This window comes from Lampetra fluviatilis, chromosome 17 (genome assembly GCF_964198595.1).
Source record: "Lampetra fluviatilis chromosome 17, kcLamFluv1.1, whole genome shotgun sequence".
NCBI lineage: Eukaryota > Metazoa > Chordata > Hyperoartia > Petromyzontiformes > Petromyzontidae > Lampetra > Lampetra fluviatilis.
In genome coordinates, this window is record NC_136291.1 from 3,829,678 (window position 1) to 3,848,447 (window position 18,770).

Consider the following 18,770-nt stretch of genomic DNA (forward strand, 5'->3'; position numbering starts at 1 on the left):
ATGTTCGGAATACAAAAATGTACTACTGCCGTACTGCATTTCGAGGCAGCCATTTATTCAATGATCCTACACAGTTCAACACCGATGACATACCATTTAATGACGTGACGATGTGCATTAAGTGCAATCTACATTGTGCCTGAAAATGGGGGTGGTCAAAGTTTTTTGAGAAATTATTTAGTTTTACAATACGGTGCATTAACTCATTATCGTCGTCTGTGTTGCGATACGTATCATGTATGGTATGACATTTGGGTCGTTCGATTTATCCTGCCAGGTCGCATGTCTCTCATTGTTTGTATTGTTTGGTTGGCTGTCATGCATATTGCACATGCCTCGCTTAGATTCTTGCATTCCATCTTGTTAAATAAAATACGCCAACCAAGTGAGGTGCATGCGTACATCTTACTTGCTTCACGTAACCAGATTATAGCCACATTTAAATGGTCTGCCTGTTGTGATGGAGACCTACTTTGACTGTGACATGCAGGACAATAATTTAATAATAAATTCATCAGAATTTATTATTCATACCGTGCCTCCCATGCAGTGCCTCACAATGTGAAATGTCCAGCTCTTTTGGAAGTCCACTGCTGGATGAGGTTCCTCCCCCATGCCGAGCGGATCACCGGGGTATTATTTGACCGCAGGTCACCATGCAGGACAGTGCAGATTGGTGTCGGTGTGTGCATGGATGTTAATTGGCCACACTTCACGATGGTCAGTGTCGGTTGGTGAAGGCGGAGAAGCATAGACGTTTTAGCAGAGTATAGTGCAACAGTGGATGTTGCTGCATTGGCCCTCTGTTGCCAAACGTGTAGCCCTGCAGTAGCCTACAACACCTGATTTAGCATGGCAGTCGCCCATCCGAGAACTGTTCAGGCTCAACCTGCTTAACTTCCCGAGATCTGTTCAGATCGGGTGCATTCTGGGTGATTTTATGAGAGGCTTAAAATGACAATAATATGTGACATTCCGTCTCACGATGCCCAACTCGTACAAATGATGAACATGAATAATTAAATGCATGGCAGCTCCAGCAAGGGGGAGAGTAAAATATTTTTGCAATGAAATCCCACGTCTAATTTTGTCATAAATAATTCACACAATGTCACGACATTTGACGCCACTCCCCGCAGATAAATGCGTATAACTCCGTTTCATTCTCTCACCATTCCCCACATATAGAGCACATACCATTTTAAATTCTCAACCACATACACACACGCACACCATGGCGCTTTCACCAGCCCGTGTTAGTACCGGGGGGGGGGGGGGGGGAATGCAGTGGTTACGTAATGATGTTCACACAGGCACACGCGCACACGTATGCAGGACCAACACAAATTGGATGTTTTGCTGCTGGGTCATTATCAGCTTGGGGTCATTGTAGAAAAAAAAATCCAGCCGCATTTTCCCCCGGCTGTATTTGGTGGTAGATATCGCGATATATGTCCTATTATAACCGCCCCATATACATGAACACATGTATATGTGTATCTTAATATGAATAAATATCTACCTACACTCAGTCAAACGTACTGTTACTGTTAATGTCATTAATACTAGCGTTGTACCAAAAATGTTGTTATTCTTAGGTTTTTTTTACCTACGTGACTTTACCGAAAAAACCTAAGAATATGAATCCTTGCAGTCACGAAAGCTTCAAATCTAGAAAAAATGTTGTTGTGGTGGTGTTAGTGGTTAGGCCATTGTGCTGTGTACCTGACAACCCGAGTTCAATTCCCAGCCACGGTTAAAATCAGTGGCTAGCGATATCTGAACTGTGGTGGATCATCCCCGAAACCCATGGTGATCATCATGATGAAGTATGTTAAAAAAAACACCCATGAGTGACACGGCATCGGGAGGCCTCAATCCAGCAGTGGATTGACCGGCTAAATAGCTGTTTCAGCAGATGACATGTGTCACAGATGACAACTGTGTTACTGATGAGCATTGTGTGAATGCCTACGGCTCTGTGATGATTGCTAAGAACGAGAATCTGGCCCAAGACTGTTGTGCAGCTCGAATGTCAATGAGAAATATTGACCTTGAAGGCATGTTGGCCAATAGGTTGCTTATTATTTTCAGCATGTGTATTTCCTTTTCGTGATAAATATAACTTGAATTGTTTCTGCCTCAGCAGTGCTACAGTTCAAGTTAAACCCCCACAGGACTACAGTGTACACAGGAAGAAGTATTTTGGACTTAAGGGTTAGAGCTCTTAAATTTTGTTGGTAAATGTGGAGCCCTGCAATTGTTCGCTCATGCCTCTGCTAGCAGAAGGGCATCCACGAGTAACTTTAGAGAGCTGCCCCCCCTCCACAGAGTACCTTGATCAACCCGTCATCTTGGAAGGGGTAGAATAACCCACACTCTGCCCCACCACACACGACTTGCCATTCGCATGACTGCAGTGTGCCCATGTTGTACTCGTGGGTGGACAGAGGTGGGGAGGATTTAAATAACTTCATTCGTGCCATCGTTCCAAATACCGTGTCGTGAGATGGGGTTGAACCGGTGACTTCTGGAACGCTAGTCCAGTGTGCTGACCGTGACACCACGGTAGGAATCCCCTTAACTCGTCTTGGTAGGGCGTTACGAAAGCAAACACACGCACACACATCCTGTTGGTTTGTGTGGGTATATGTGAAGCTGACGTCGGCAGCAAGTGTGTGTTCTGTACATGCTTAGGAAAGTTACAACGCTACACTCTTGGCCTGGGAGCAATGAGAAAACCGAACTAACACTTCATAATTGGCTCCGACACATGTTAATGTACATATACTACGCGTGCGAGGTGCGAATATGTGTAGGTTTGCATTAGGAGTGTGGTAGACGATATGGTACAGAATAATGTAAAAATCGAGCTTTTGAGCAACTTCCGCATGTGTGTCTTATCTGCGAGTCCGTGTGCTTGTTGGGTGTGGACTATGGGTGACGGGAGCCATGGTGTGTGTGTGTCAGTGTGAATGTGTGGCTAGTCAGTGTATGTGTGCATGCTTCCTGTGGTCAGTGGTTGTAATGACTGCCTGCGCATCTGTGAGTTTTAGACTATTAGTGTGTTTGTGTGTGGACTATGGGTAACATTTATAGTTCTTTGTCTTAGTGTGTGGCCATTATTTGTTGTGCATGCTCCCTGTGGCCAGTGGTTGCATGTGACTGTGTGTATTCGGCTATTATTGTGCGTGTGTGTGTATCAGTGTGCATGGATTATGGGGAGCGGTGGTGTAGCAGTTAGCGCGCTGCGCTACGAACCTGGCGACCCGGGTTCGATTCCCGCTCACGGCCAACACCAGTGACGATTATCTGAACCGGTCCTAGGCCTCCCCTAGGTCGACTCAGCCTCAAATGAGTACCTAGTGCGGTGTGTAAACATCGTCACTGGGGAGACAAAGGCAGCCGGGCGTGGTGTTGGCCACCCACCCCCTCGTGTGCCATGCCAGCCTCCATAGGTGCTCACTAACAGCACTTGCCCCTACAGTCTGTTAAGACTATACGGGGGGTTTTTGCCTTTTTTTGGGATTATGGGTGACGTGAATGCGCCCATTTGTGGCCAGCATTAGTCAATGAGCCCAGACCAGATGTTTCACTTGTCAGTACAACACAAAGGTGGCACAACTTTTTAGCGGTTCCACTTTCCGAACGTGACCAGCAACATTGAATCGTGATAACCACTTGGAATTAGTGGGGAGCTATTGGGACATTAACTCGAGTTAGCCGTATAGATCAACTGGGACGATTGAAGTTTTTGCTTTCTTAGGTGGTACCAGTTCCTGCTGTGGCCCATGGAATCTACAGTATAATGTGTGTATGTCACTACGTGCTTGCTTCCCCGTAGGTTATGTGCTAAGCGTGTGCATTTCTGAGTATGGATGTGTGTGTGTGCGATGTGTGTGATTGTGCTTTCGTGCGTGTGCACGCACACACATTCATACGTGCTCACTATCAGCGCTTGCCCATGACAGTCTGTAAGACAATACAGGGCTTCTTTGTACAAAGTGTGTAGTCTGTGGCCAGCATGTTATATGTGGCTGTCTGTGTGTATTAGGAAGTGTGTGCGTGATACATAGTGTGTGTGTGTCTGTGGACAGCATGTTATATGTGGCTGTCTGTGTGTATTAGGAAGTGTGTGTGTGATACATAGTGTGTGTGTCTGTGGACAGCATGTTATATGTGGCTGTCTGTGTGTATTAGGAAGTGTGTGCGTGATACATAGTGTGTGTGTCTGTGGCCAGCATGTTATATGTGGCTGTCTGTGTGTATTAGGAAGTGTGTGTGTGATACATAGTGTGCGTGTCTGTGGCCAGCATGTTATATGTGGCTGTCTGTGTGTATTAGGAAGTGTGTGTGTGATACATAGTGTGTGTGTGTCTGTGGCTATATTTCTGAGTGTGAGGACTATGGGTGACATGCATCCGAGAGGGTATACTGTGTATGCCAGTATGATGACTGTTTCCTCATGCATATCTGTGTTAAACGTGTGGTGGTGTGTGTGTGTGGTACACAGGGGGAGCGGTGGTGCAGCGGTTAACGCGCTAAGCTACGCACCCGGCCACCCGGGTTCGACTCCCGCTCACGGCCAACATCAGTGGCGAATATCTGAAACGGTCCTGGGCCTCCCCTAGGTCGACTCAGCATCAAATGTTCGATAACAGTATTTGCCACGATACTGTTACAGGCTATATACAGCATCTCTTTGTGTGTGTGGAGTCCGTGGCTTTGTGACTACATCTGTGTCTCTCTGTGTGTAAAAATGTACGTGTATATGTTACTACTGCATGGACGCGGCTGCTTCCTCTCGGCTATGATCGTGTGTGTGTGTGTGTTTGGGTGTGTATGTGTGTCAGTATTTGTGCTCATGTATTTGTGTGTAGACAATACACTTATGAATCGACGTGGCCGTTTCCTTGTTCGTATATCTGGGTGCTGTGTGTGCACATGTACGTGTGTAAGTAGCTGCGCTTACTCTGCATTGTATGTGGCAATGGGTCTTTGTGCTCGTGTGTGTGTCGACGGTGAGTGGCATACATGCGAGTCGGTGTATGCGGCAGTGTTGTTGTATAGGAGAGCTGTTTTCAGTGTATGTGGTTTTGTGTAGGTGGCCGTGTATGTGTGTCCGCGTGTTTCAATGTGTCAAGGTGTTCACGTGCAGAAGTGTGTGTGTGTAACAAAGAACACGCCTGCTTCCTCGTGTGTGTGTGTGTTGCGTCAGTTTCTACAGCTGTAACGTCGTCATGTCACTTTACCGGTGTGTGCATGTCAGTGCGTGTATCTGCCACTGTGTCGTTTACACAATGGCACCGATGCGTGCGCATGTTACCATGTGCATGTTTGTATGTGGACGTATGTTGTATGTGTGTGTGCGCGTGTGTCCCCTGCAAACATGAAAAACGTTGGTCCAACCGCGTGCCAACGTTGTCTCGACGTTGGCACACGATGTAGACTGGGGTGGACCCACGTGGGGTGGACCCGTGGGGTGGGACCCACGTGTCTCCTCGCGCGTGTACAACAACAACAACAAGTGCACGTGTTGGGTGAGACTGTGACGCCATGTACGCGTCACTTCTGCGTGTCGGCAGTGTATGCTGTTGGCGTGTGTGCACGTACCGTGTCAACCACCCGTACGGGTTCACCCCGTATTCGTGTTACAGGGACATGCAGCCGTTTCAATGCGGGCAAAAAACAATGTGTTGTCTATTTGTCTGTGTTTCTCTTTCTCGTGATGGGATTTTGTTGGATGAACGTTGAGATTTATAAGGAGCACGGGGTGACCCAATACGGTCTGAATTGGTCTGTGATAAGGGGTTGACAGGTATGAGTATGTGTTCTTCCCCGTGTGTGTGTGTGTATGGCACGTGTTGTGTCTATTTCCGTGCTTAAGCAGCTGTGCTGTCATCGGCATTTGTGTATTGTTTGGGTCCTTGTGTACGGTATTTGTCGTCTTGTTGTTGTGTACGTGCATGTATGTTGAACTTCTTTCGCACCGTACGTAACCAACCGTGCAAACCGGAGGTGCGATTCTTGTATATACTGCACGCGTGTGCATGTTTGGCATACATATTGCTTTGCATCTGACATTGAATCCGGTACAGTATTATTCAGTGCTACACCAAGCGTAGATATTTGAAACATATAGCAGCATTGGCAGAGGTGCCATGCTCACCACACACCGGCACACACTGACTTGACACACGTGGACAAACACGGACACGAATACACAACAGAAACATGTGGTGGCACGTGTACGGGTTACTTGTGTCAAAACAAACGATGCACTTACCGGACGTGAATTCATCTCGGTGTACGTTTGTCTGCAATACATGGATGGGTAATACCGTGTGTTGTGTGTGTACCCGTGTATAATGTTGTATTGTAACGTTTGCATGCATGCATGTGTATAGCCTGTCCTCGTAAGACGTGTCTTTGTGTGTGATCGAAGCAGTTAAAACACTGTTAAAGGTAGTGCATGTTTAGTGGACAATTGAGGAGCGGTGGCGCAGTGGTTAGCGCGCTGCGCTACGAACCCGTTCAACCCCAGTTCGATCCCAGCTCACGGTCGACACCGCCGACAATTATCCGAACCGGTCCCAGGACTCCCCTAGCTCGACTCAGCCTCAAATGAGTACCTAGTGGCGGTGGTGTAAACATCGCCAACTTGGGAAGGTAGACAAAGGCGGCCGGGCGCAGTGCTGGCCACCATCCACCCCCAACCCACTTGCCCCAACAGTCTTTTAAGGCTGTCGAGTGGCGTAGTATTCGTGGTGTAAACAATTATCACATCGCGTATACTACGTTCATGTGCGCTGGTGGTAAATCGACGGTGGCGCTGCGCTGCGCTACAAGGAACCCGGCCCAGCCTGAGTTGGATTCCACGGCCCAAGGAGAGCGAACGTCGGTGGCGAGTGAACAGACTCAACCTCGACTTACACACACTCAGCCTGGACTTACACACACTCAGCCTGGACTTACACACACTCAGCCTCGACTTACACACACTCAGCCTCGACTTACACACACTCAGCCTCGACTTACACACACTCAGCCTCGACTTACACACACTCAGCCTCGACTTACACACACTCAGCCTCGACTTACACACACTCAGCCTCGACTTACACACACTCAGCCTCGACTTACACACACTCAGCCTCGACTTACACACACTCAGCCTCGACTTACACACACTCAGCCTCGACTTACACACACTCAGCCTCGACTTACACACACTCAGCCTCGACTTACACACACTCAGCCTCGACTTACACACACTCAGCCTCGACTTACACACACTCAGCCTCGACTTACACACACTCAGCCTCGACTTACACACACTCAGCCTCGACTTACACACACTCAGCCTCGACTTACACACACTCAGCCTCGACGTAGAGACACATCAGCCACGGGGAGATAAAGGCGGTGTTCGGGGTTGTGTGTCGCTGTGGGCAAGGCCCTTAATAGGTGCTCGCCAACAGCACTTTCACCATCATCCGTGCATGTTGTTGTTGTTATTGTAAACAAAAAAATGTGCGTCTGTGGTAAGTGTGAGAGTGCAACGTCTCTGTTGATGTCTTGGTGTTTGTGTGCCTGTCCTGTGTCTTTGTGTGTGTACTGTGCTAGTTAGTACACGTCGTCTTTGTGTGTGTGTGTTTTACAAATATTTGTGTCTGTGTCTTTGTGTACGTGTCTTTGTGTATGTCTTTGTACTCTATGTATGTCACAGTGTGCGTCTTTGTATGTGTGTCTTTGTCAGTGTATGCTTGTCTGTGTATGTGTCTATTTCTACGTGTGTATTATGTCTGTGTTTGTGTGTATGCGTCGTTGTGTGTGTGTCAGTGTATCTTTGTCTTTGTTGTTTGTGTGTATGCGTCGTTGTGTATGCGTGTGAGTGTGTCTTTGTGTATATGCGTGTCTCTCTGTGTCAGTTTGTTTGTGTGTGTCTTTGTGTATGCGGCTGTGTGTTTGTATGTATGCATGTGTCTTTGTGTCTGCGTCGGTGTGTTTGTATGTATGTGTCTTTGTGTGTCAGTGTGTTTGTGTGTCTGCGTTTGTGTGTGTTTGTATGTATGTATGTGTCTTTGTGTATGCGTGTGTATCAGTGTGTATTTGTGTGTGACTGTGTCTTTGTATGTATGTGTGTGTCAGTGTGTCTGTGTGTATGCGTCTGTGCGTGTGTATGTGTGCCAGTGTATGTTTATGTCTTTGTGAATGCGTGTGTGTCTTTGTGTCAGTGTATGTTTGTGTGTATGTGTCTGCGCGTGTATGTGTGTCCGTGTGTATTTGTGTGTCAGTGTGTCTTTGTGTGTGTATGTGTGTGTATGTGTGCCAGTGTATGTTTTTGTGTGTTTTTTCTTTGTGCCGGTGTATGTTTGTGTGTGTCTTTGTGAATGTGTGTGTGTCTGTGTGCGCGTGTCTTTGTGTGTGTCTCTGTACGTGTGTCAGTGTGTGTGTGTGTGTGTCTCTGTACGTGTGTCAGTGTGTCTTTGTGTGTGTGTGTGTCTGTACGTGTGTCAGTGTGTGTACGTGTGTCAGTGTGTCTTTGTGTGTGTGTGTGTCTTTGTGTGCGTGTGTCTCTGTTTGTGTCTCTGTGCGTGTGTCAGTGTGTGTACGTGTGTCTGTGTGTATGTGTGTGTGTGTCTCTGTACGTGTGTCAGTGTGTGTGTCTGTACGTGTGTCTCTGTGTGTATGTGTGTGTTGTCAGTGTGTGTCTGTACGTGTGTGTGTGTCTGTACGTGTGTGTGTGTGCCCGAAGGGGCCACTTACAGTGCTGTCAGCTCGAGCCTCCCTCCCTCCCTCCTCTTCCTCCTGCTGCTGCTGCTGCCTCCCGGCCTGGCTTGTTGTGACTTCCCCCCCTCCGCTCCACTCCGCGTCTCTTCCTCCCCCCCTCCCTCGCTCGCTCGCTTGCTTCTCCAAGTGGCAGTGACGACGAGAGATGAGGTGGTGTGTGGCTGTGTGTGTGTGTGGCTGTGTGTGTGTGTGTGGCTGTGTGTGTGTGGGGGCGGGGGCAGAGCAGCAGGCAGCCGAGAGGATGACAACACGAGACGACAACACCGGCGCGAGGTCGTCGGATTTGGTGATGGTCGTGGTTGGTGACGGCGACGACGACGACGATGATGTGGGACACAACAAATAGACGAGGATGTGACGATAATGGTTCTTTCGTTCTCCTCCTCTTCTTTGTGCGACGTAAAGGCCGGTGGTGTCTTTGCCTTGTCTGGACGTCACGGAGGCGGTGGCGAGGGCATTTAAAGCTCCCACGACGTCACGGGCTCGCAGTGGAGAGGGTGGCTGGGAGGAGCCTCCCTCCCTCCTCCCCCTCCTCCTCCTCCCCCTCCTCCTCTCCCTCCTCCTCCTCCCCCTCCTCCTCCTCCCCCTCCTCCTCCTCCCCCTCCTCCTCCTCCTCTCCCTCCTCCTCCTCCCCCTCCTTCTCCTCCCCCCCCTCCTCCTCCCCCTCCTCCTCCTCCTCCCCCTCCTCCTCCTCTCCCTCCTCCTCATCTCCTCCTCCTCCCCCTCCTCCTCCTCCCCCTCCTCCTCCTCCCCCTCCTCCTCCCCCTCCTCCCCCTCCTCTCCCTCCTCCCCCTACTCCTCCCCCTACTCCTCCCCCTCCTCCTCCTCCTCTCCCTCCTCCTCTCCCTCCTCCTCCTCCCCCTCCTCCTCCTCCCCCTCCTCCTCCTCCTCCCCCCCCTCCTCCTCCCCCTCCTCCTCCTCCCTCCTCCCCCTCCTCTCCCTCCTCCTCCTCCCCCTCCTCTCCCTCCTCCTCCTCCCCCTCCTCCTCCTCCTCCCCCTCCTCCTCCTCCTCTCCCTCCTCCTCCTCCCCCTCCTCCTCCTCCCCCTCCTCCTCCTCCCCCTCGTCCTCCTCCCCCTCGTCCTCCTCCCCCTCGTCCTCCTCCCCCTCGTCCTCCTCCCCCTCGTCCTCCTCCCCCTCGTCCTCCTCCCCCTCGTCCTCCTCCCCCTCGTCCTCCTCCCCCTCGTCCTCCTCCCCCTCGTCCTCCTCCCCCTCCTCCTCCTCTCCCTCCTCCTCCTCCCCCTCCTCCTCCTCCCCCTCCTCCTCCTCCCCCTCCTCCTCCTCCCCCCCCTCCTCCTCCCCCTCCTCCTCCTCCTCCTCCTCTCCCTCCTCCTCCCCCTCCTCTCCCTCCTCCTCCTCCCCCTCCTCTCCCTCCCCCTCCTCCTCCTCCCCCTCCTCCTCCTCCCCCTCCTCCTCCTCCTCCTCTCCCTCCTCCTCCCCCTCCTCTCCCTCCTCCTCCTCCCCCTCCTCTCCCTCCTCCTCCTCCCCTCCTCCTCCTCCCCCTCCTCCTCCTCCTCCTCCTTTCTTTCGCTTTCTCCCTCTCACCCCCTCACCTCTCTATTTTTTTTCTATTTTTTTACGATCAGAGGAAACAAGATGATGCTCGGTTTTAGTCGGCACTTTGCTTCGTTCATCGTTTCGTTTTTTTTCATTGCTTTACGTGCTCTCCCCCCCCCCCTTTTTTTTATTTACACGCTTTTATTTAACTCACTCTGTCTGTTGTTGTTGTCGTTGTTCTTGTATCCTCAAATCTTCTAACTTAGTTTTAACCCACTTCCCAATGTGGTATCGACTGCAAACTTCGTATACTTATGTCTTACTGATGACAATACTATATTCTATCATTAAAATATTTTTTTAAACAATCTTTTTACACGCTTTCTATTAACTCACTCTGTTGTTGTCGTCTCCTCAAATCTTGTAACTCAATTTTAAGCCACTTCCCAATGTGGTATCGACTGCAAACGTTATATACTTATGTCATACTGATGACAATACTATATTCTATCAAAGAAATGTAAAACAATATTTTTTACATGTTATGTTTCGCCTTGGCTCTAATTGCCCACGCTCAACTGACGTTGGCTGTGAATCAGCACGGTCTATTACGTTGTGGCAAGCGTCGGGGTCACTTGTAGTCGTGGAGTTCTGCCATTACTACTAGTACGGTACATTTCATTAAAGCGTGTTTAAAAAAGAAAAGTATTTTTAAATATTTGTTGCACACTCGAAATTAAGGACGTGGGCAGGTGCTCCAAATCGAGGGCAAGCACATTTATTTACTGTAGTTAATATTAATCTTGTGAAGAACCGCACCGTCACTCTGTAAAATGCAACAGCGTGTTGTTTACACGCAGCAAATCTTCCGAGACGCCATTAACCATGTCGCTGGTTTACACGTGCGGTTATACATGAACCCTCTGTCTTAAACCAAATTCTACTACTTATAAACCATCCTTGTCTTTGACAATCACATTTGCACATCACTATTCGACTATTACTTTAATCCTAAGCTGTATGTCTATCTATACCATCCACTTTTATAGGTATATTACACCCATTATATGTACTGTATGTGTACAGTATACGTACTGTATCTCACCATTGTACAGCTTATTACTTTACATGTGTTCTATTCTCAATAGCATTACAAGTAGTCATACTGTGGGTACATGGGCATGGTTATAGACTAAACAGTATTAGAGTTAGAGAATTACAATGACAGTAACTAATTACAGTGCATCATCCCTTTACAATGCAGTGCTAAACCGCCTCTAATTGCATATATCACAAACGAACAATTCAAAGCCAAGCTTAAAGTCTAGGACAAGTCTAGAACAAGTAAAGAACATTTATATAACGATCAAAAACAACCTTTGGGTCCTTTACCTGTAAAATGCAACAGCGCGTGTTAGACGCAGCACTTCTTCCGAGACGCCATTAACCACGTGGCTGGTCTACACGTGCGGTTATTCATTAACCCTGCCAGCCACCTACAGGCCCGACTCAGTCATCACATGCTGCTGTACACCCATGCATTGATGCAATGCACAGCACATCAGGGCCTTCACACATTAGGAAGTGATCCATTCCTAATGTGCCACATATTACTTATTAAATGAAATATTTTACGTGTTTTACTATTGCGCAACCAAATCAATCTGTGCGACTTTCTTCGTAGACACAAACATCAACACGAAGAAGCATGCTCTGCTCCCTCTCCTTACCCCTTCCCTATCTCTCTAGCCCCCCTCGCCCTACTCTCTCTCTCTCTCTTTTCCCCACCACCATCACCACCACCATCACGACCACCATCATCATCACCATCACCACAACCATCACCACTCTCCTCTCGCTCTCTCTCTCTCTTTTTAGAGGAAAGTTTTTTTTATCGTGCGTATTACCTTCCACGACTATGGATTGAAAACAGAAAAAAATGGAACAAAAGCAGGAAACTGCGCAAAGCATGACAACGCATGCTTGGAAGTATTATCATTAAAGTGTTCATGTATGGATAAGAGAAGACATGCGTATTGACACACGGTATTTATTTTTAAACAAATAAAAGTAAGCTTGGGCAGGACACATTGCTACAAATTATGGATAAGCGAAACGGGTGACACAAAGACAAAGCTCCCCCGCATAGCCTTTGCTGAGACTATTGCGGGGGGGGGGGGACAAGTGCCAAGGGTGGGCAATAATCACCATTTGTATCCCTCGTGACGATGTTGGCACACCGCACTAGGTACTAATTTAAGGCCGAGTCGACCTAGGGGAGATGCCCAGGACCCGGCTCAGATAAACCTTCGCTGCTCGTTTGGTGGCCCACGTTTCGCAGTGCTAATCGCTACACCACCGCTCCCCACTCAGACACACACACATCACCTGTAAACTCTCCTGGCCCACAGTTTCACTTTTTTCCATTGTTATTCATTAACCTCTGCTCTTAGTTTTTGTTTTTAAAACGTGGTAATTTCGTTAACGTTGTGAGTGGTTGTCAAATTTTACGTGGAAGATTATACTGGTCAACACACTTTTTCTGGTATAAGGTATTCCAACGGTTCTAATGTAATTTTGGGGTGCTGATTCCAAATCTGACATCAGTTTTTGTCTATCACATCAGGTTTTTGAGATATCAAATATTGCATTTTCAATAAAAACTGTAGAAGAAAAATATTAAATAAATGTGGATATCTACATTAAATTATATTATAAACACACTATCCTAAAAATACAGCACCATATTTTAACACTAAAGCAGTCACTGACTCGCAACAACTTGCAATCATAAGTGACAGAGTTAATTTCGGGTAAAATCAATGAAAATGGGGTATGCCGATAGCATAAAAATGAGATGTGATACAGCAAATCTGAGATCAGATTTGGAATCAGCACCCTGAAATTAGTCTAAAACAGCTGCAAAAGTCCAGGCCAGAAAAAAATGTTGTTTTTGTTGACCAGTGAATTATACTGGGCCATCTGTGTGTGTGTGTCTCTACAGCACGGTTGTGTAACCTCTGTCCAGTCCAGCTGTGCCTTGTGTGTGTACTTCATGTGCCCTCTGCCAGTCACCTCAGTCAACCCATAGCACCGTGACCTCCTGCCAGCGAACCTTCGACAACTTCACGTGGCCTCAGAGTGCACCTAGCCTGGCGCGATCGCCCTGGCAAAGTCACCGCCACTTGGTGGCGAATTGGCGGTTCTTGTTGTCTCCGCTATAGATTCATAATCAACGTTTTTGGGTTAGGTCGCGTTATTTATAAATGTGTAGTAACCCTCCACCACCCGACACGGCCAATCAGCAAAAAAGTGTCACGTTGACAAAAGACAAATAGTTCACTGCTTTAGCCCACCCAGTGTGTTGAAGCATGAAACCACAACAATTATTATTTTTTGAGTAGTACGACGTTTTGCTGGTAATTGCATCCAGCCTCATCTGGCAATTCGCCAGAATGGCGAGGCTCTGCTCTGGCTCCCGGTCTTAAATAGAGCAGCAGCAGTGAACTATTTATCTTTTGTCAACGTGACACTTTTTTTGCTGATTGGCCGTGTCGGGTGGTGGAGGGTTACGACACATTTATAAATAACGCGATCTAAACCCAAAAACGTTGATTATGAATAATATTGGTTGCGAAAGCCTACGTGTTAAACTCCGCTATAGATGTTGTCCTGTCTGTCCCTGTCACCTGTACAAAGGTTGTCTGCCCCCTGGTCTCTGTGTGTGTGTCTCAAAATGCGGATGCTGCATGTGGGCCTAGAGCACGACGTCCCCTCTGTGTCTCCACGACCAGTGCAATATGTCCCCTTGTGCCTCTGTGTCCAACAAATATCTTTCCTGTGTCCAAGGCACGTGTAATTCTTGTGTACGGTATATGTGTGTTGCAGCCTGAGAACATCTTCCTGTACATGTGAGTGAAAGTTTATATGTGCAGCTTGCTCTGTGTGACCTTACGTGCTGTGGTTTTGTAAAGCCCACACGGAATTCCATTTTTCGAGGAAAGAGAAATAGGGTCTCTCCACTCAAACAAAACCAAAAAAATAACGTTTACAAGGAAGTTATGCAAAGTATCACGTCAGGGATCTCTTGTGCGTTTGTAATTGTTGTCGGTTTCCACACAGGTCCAGTCTGATACCAGATACAGGAGACTACACCTGCAACATGCACTGTCTTTTCCACCTTCACAAAATATATATCCTGTTCACGTTTAGCTGTTGACACTTTGGTGGACTGCACTCCAGATGGATTTCCATAACCCAACCACAAACCCTCACCACCATCACCACCAAACCCACTTTACTCCCAAAACAGTACAGCACTTGTACACTGTATTTGTCGGAACATTGAGATCTTGCTTTTCTCTTGCATATTTTTTTAAATCCAGAATACGTTAATGATAACTATCCTTTAATTTAACCTCTTATTTATCGTCATATTTAGCTGATCACTTGCAGTAGGCAGTTTTATATACACACCGCCAGAAAGCACAATTGTACTTGCATAGACGTGGTATTAAGGTCTCTGCTTAAATTGTATGTTCATTGTTTTGAAGTCTTGAGGCTTAAGATTGTAAATACAACATGTAACGTGTATAATAGAGCATCATGCTTTCCCACCTGATGACGGACGCTTGTGTTGCGCCCGAAACGTCGTGATTTATTTTATTTCTAGCTACGTGACTTTACCGAAATAACCAAAAAGTATGGATTTCTGCAGTCACGAAAGCTTCAAATCAAGATTGTGTATAATAGAGGTTTTTGGATTCGATCGCGTAAATATATAAATGGAGAGCCAAGCCACAACATTTACAAACTGAGTAAATGTTGTGGCTTGGCACTCCAACACACCGGTGTGCTGTACTAGTATACTACACTATACACTACACTACTATGCACTACTATACACTACACTATACTATACACTACTATACACTACACTATACACTACTATACACTACACTATACACTAAACTACTATACACTACACTACTATACACTACTATACACTATAATACACTACACTACTATCCACTACACTACTGTACACTACACTATACACTAGTGCTGTACTAGTGACGAATTGGCAACGTTCTGTTTACGTGACAACCATTAATAGTTGGCTGTGTCGGGTGGTGGCGGGTTTCACGACACATTTATACATTTACGCGATCTAACCCAAACAAACCTCTATTATGGATGATATTGGTCGCGAAAGCCTACGTGTTCAAATGTAACGTGTACTCAGCCCTCATTGTATTTGTACAATTGGCAAAACTGAGTTGTCTGTGTGGGTAGTAGTTTGCACACGTGTGCACTTTGCACAGGGACACGGTGTGAATTTTAAAATGCCTGGCTTTGCTTTTTGTTTTACCTCTTTTTTCAAACTGTGCTGTTTTGAAAATAGTTTTGCTTTGACTTTTTTGGGGCTACAGATAAGGAGCAGACTCCAGTTTCTTCTTCCCCATGACCTTGAGGTGACACGGTTGGGGATTTTTGTACAAAATTTTACAGACGCTTATAGAAAAGTAAAAAAACAACCTATTCAGGGTTATTAGGGAAACACCCAATGTGTTCACTGCATGTTATACACCTTTAGACCCGTCATTACCTTTACAGGAATGTGTATGGAATTGAAAGCACAACGTATAGACAAGAAGACAACATCCATCCTAATAGCTGCATTTGTAAAAGTACACTGATGTCTGTCGTAAAGTTGGATAGCCGCTGCCATAAAGAATAGATATTGACGTTAAAGAAAACCATGAATACTAATGCATTGATTCTAATTGTGTAAAATGATATGCGTATAACTTATGTACTGTATCGTTACAATCAGTGTATTAATGTGTGATAGCTATCGGAACGATCGCATGTAGCTTACTGTCACCTCTTACCAGTGCCTACAAATGTGTATTGTTGATGTCTTGGTCACAATGGATGCAAGCACGGCAGTTCAAGTTGCCTTAAGCCTGTTCCAATCATATCTCGACAATACGAGATCACTGGTTCCTTTTTCAGTACGCTGCACCAAGGTCACTTCTCCAAAGCAAATTCAGTTTGCAAAACCACTCGAAAAGAACCTGTGCAAAATAATTATCTTGTTTAAGTAGACATGGCATCACTTCCATATCACAGCACATGTACACGCAACAAGCCTCTGTTATAGTAATAGGTTTTTACTCTTTCAACTGGTACAAAAAACTGACACCTTTATACAAGGCATCATGTTTGCAATAACCACACCACAAGCAGTCAAAATGCAAACAAAAAGAAACAACTCTGATAATGATAATGATATGCACTGTCCTTGAAGTTGATTGGTTCACACCCGAGACAGCTTTTCTTAGAGCCTAGTCTCCATTGGTGTTGGACCAGATGACGCCAAAATGCGTACTAACTCTCTGTTAATCCACTGCTGGATGAGGGCCCACACCATGTCTTAGAGGTCACGGGGGTTATTTGACCATATTTTATCATACCGGTCAGTGTGGGTTGGTGATGGTAGGGAGCATAGACGTGGGGGGATATACAGTGCAACTATGGATGCAATGCTTTTTTCTGTCCTGTTCTTCGCTGACAACACAGCCGTTCAAAATTCGCAACTGCAGGTGAGCGGATGCGTGGATGTTTTAATTTGTGTCCTTTCAAAGTAAATGGTTAACAGTTTTATAAATGAACTTGGAACTTTGTGCCTGTCCGACACGGGGTATAGTAACACTGTGTGTTACTCACAAGCTAGAGTTGTGCGGAGATAAAAAAAAAACATTTTCGTTTTCATTTCCCATTTTTGAGTGAAGGTATTTCAACTGAAAGCGATCCTTGAGCCGTGCACTCAAAACCTCGATACGACGTCTGCGCCAATAAAATATGTGGGGCTGTTTGCGAAGGAACTTACATTGAGACCAACATTCAGCAAATACAACCCATGGGTCAAATTGGAATGGGAAAATACACAGTTTGGCCTGATGAAGCTGGCTGTAATCAACAGCGAAACGTCGTACTCGAATTGTAAACGTTGTGGGTTTACTCTCCAACACACACAAACACCGGTGTACTGGAGTCGTAACTAATTGGCAATATTTTGTTGGCGTGACAAACCCTTGCTCGCTGACTGTGTCGGGTTGTGGTGACGGGTTTGACTACACGTTTATATTTACGCAATCTAACCCTAAATGTTTAGCGTACTTCCCGACATGCAACAAACTTGAAATTTGCCATGTGGATACTTTCCAGACTGTACACCATGCAAAAATTATAAAAATAGACTTTTGTATTTTTTTAGGGGGGGGGGGAGCGCAATAATGCATAGATTTTGCACGGCCAGTGAGCTGTGACGTCACATCTGTCGTGTGACCCGTGTGCGGAAGCGTAACGGAGTGTGCCTGCTGCTGATCGCGGGTAAAGTGAAATACAACAAATGTGTTGCAGGTCTAAGGCGTTCTTCGCGCAGCATTGCTGCTTTACACTGGTAGGAACCTCCTGGTTACACCAGCCCACAGGGGATTCTTGTGTCCGTCCGTCGTGCATCCAAAAATGGGAGCGGTGGGGCTGGGTGGAGAGGGGAGGGTGGGGAGGGGCTGGGTGGGGCTGGGTGGGGAGTGTGGGGAGGGGCTGGGTGGGGTTGGGTGGGAGGTGAGAGGGGTGGGGCTGGGTGGGGAGGGTGGGGAGGGGCTGGGTGGGGTGGGTGGGAAGGGGCTGGGTGGGAGGTGAGAGGGGTGGGGCTGGGTGGGGAGGGGCTGGGTGGGGGGTGGGAGGGGTGGGGCTGGGTGGGGAGGGGCTGGTCACCCCGTGGTGCCCTTATAAAACTCAACGTTTACGAACCCGGCGACCCGAGTTTGATTCCCGCTCGCGGCCACCACCGGTGACGATTATTTGAACCGGTCCTGGGCCTCCCCTAGGTCGACTCGGCCTCAAACGAGTAACTGGTGTGGTGTGTGAACATCGCCACTGAGGAGACAAAGGCGGCCGGGCGTGGTGAATCCAAGTCCCGGGCGAAGCCGGGAAGTCAAGCAAGTGGATGATATGTGGCAATGCGATCTCGTGTGCCGGTGTGTTGATCTAAAGTAGATTTCTCGCGGTAAAAGTGGAGGCGTGCTCCACAGCGCATGCGTCCACAGTGGCGGTTTTCTGCATTTGGCTTTTATTTTAACGATAGCTATTTTAGCGATAACCATTTACGCGATCCAAGCCTCCAAAACAACTCCCCACCCTTACTGATGTCTCAAACGTGATGTTGACGGAACTAATTCACGCGGAACTAAAAAAAGCCACCACCACACCTCCCCCTGCTATGCAGCGTTTCCAGTGAGAGTGGGCGGGGAGGGGGGAACTTTTACCCGTCTGCACACCGATTACATTTGCCACAACGGACAAGCGCGGCGCGCTCTCGCTCGCCACGCGCCTCAACCGGTTGGTCACCTTTTTCGATCACGTGACGAGCGCCAACCAATTAGAGGCGCGGCGCTGAGCAAATCACGGTGGG

At 47.4% G+C, this 18,770-nt stretch overlaps 1 protein-coding gene across 1 annotated transcript in view; it reads right to left on the bottom strand.

Annotated features, from left to right (window-relative positions):
• LOC144936838 (NFX1-type zinc finger-containing protein 1-like) overlaps positions 1-9,278 on the bottom strand; it is a 35,090-nt gene extending 25,812 nt beyond the window's left edge. The window contains 1 exon segment of the mRNA XM_078864004.1: positions 8,770-9,278. The gene's annotated coding sequence lies outside the window, so the exon portion shown is untranslated.
• Positions 9,279-18,770: the final 9,492 nt, after the last annotated feature.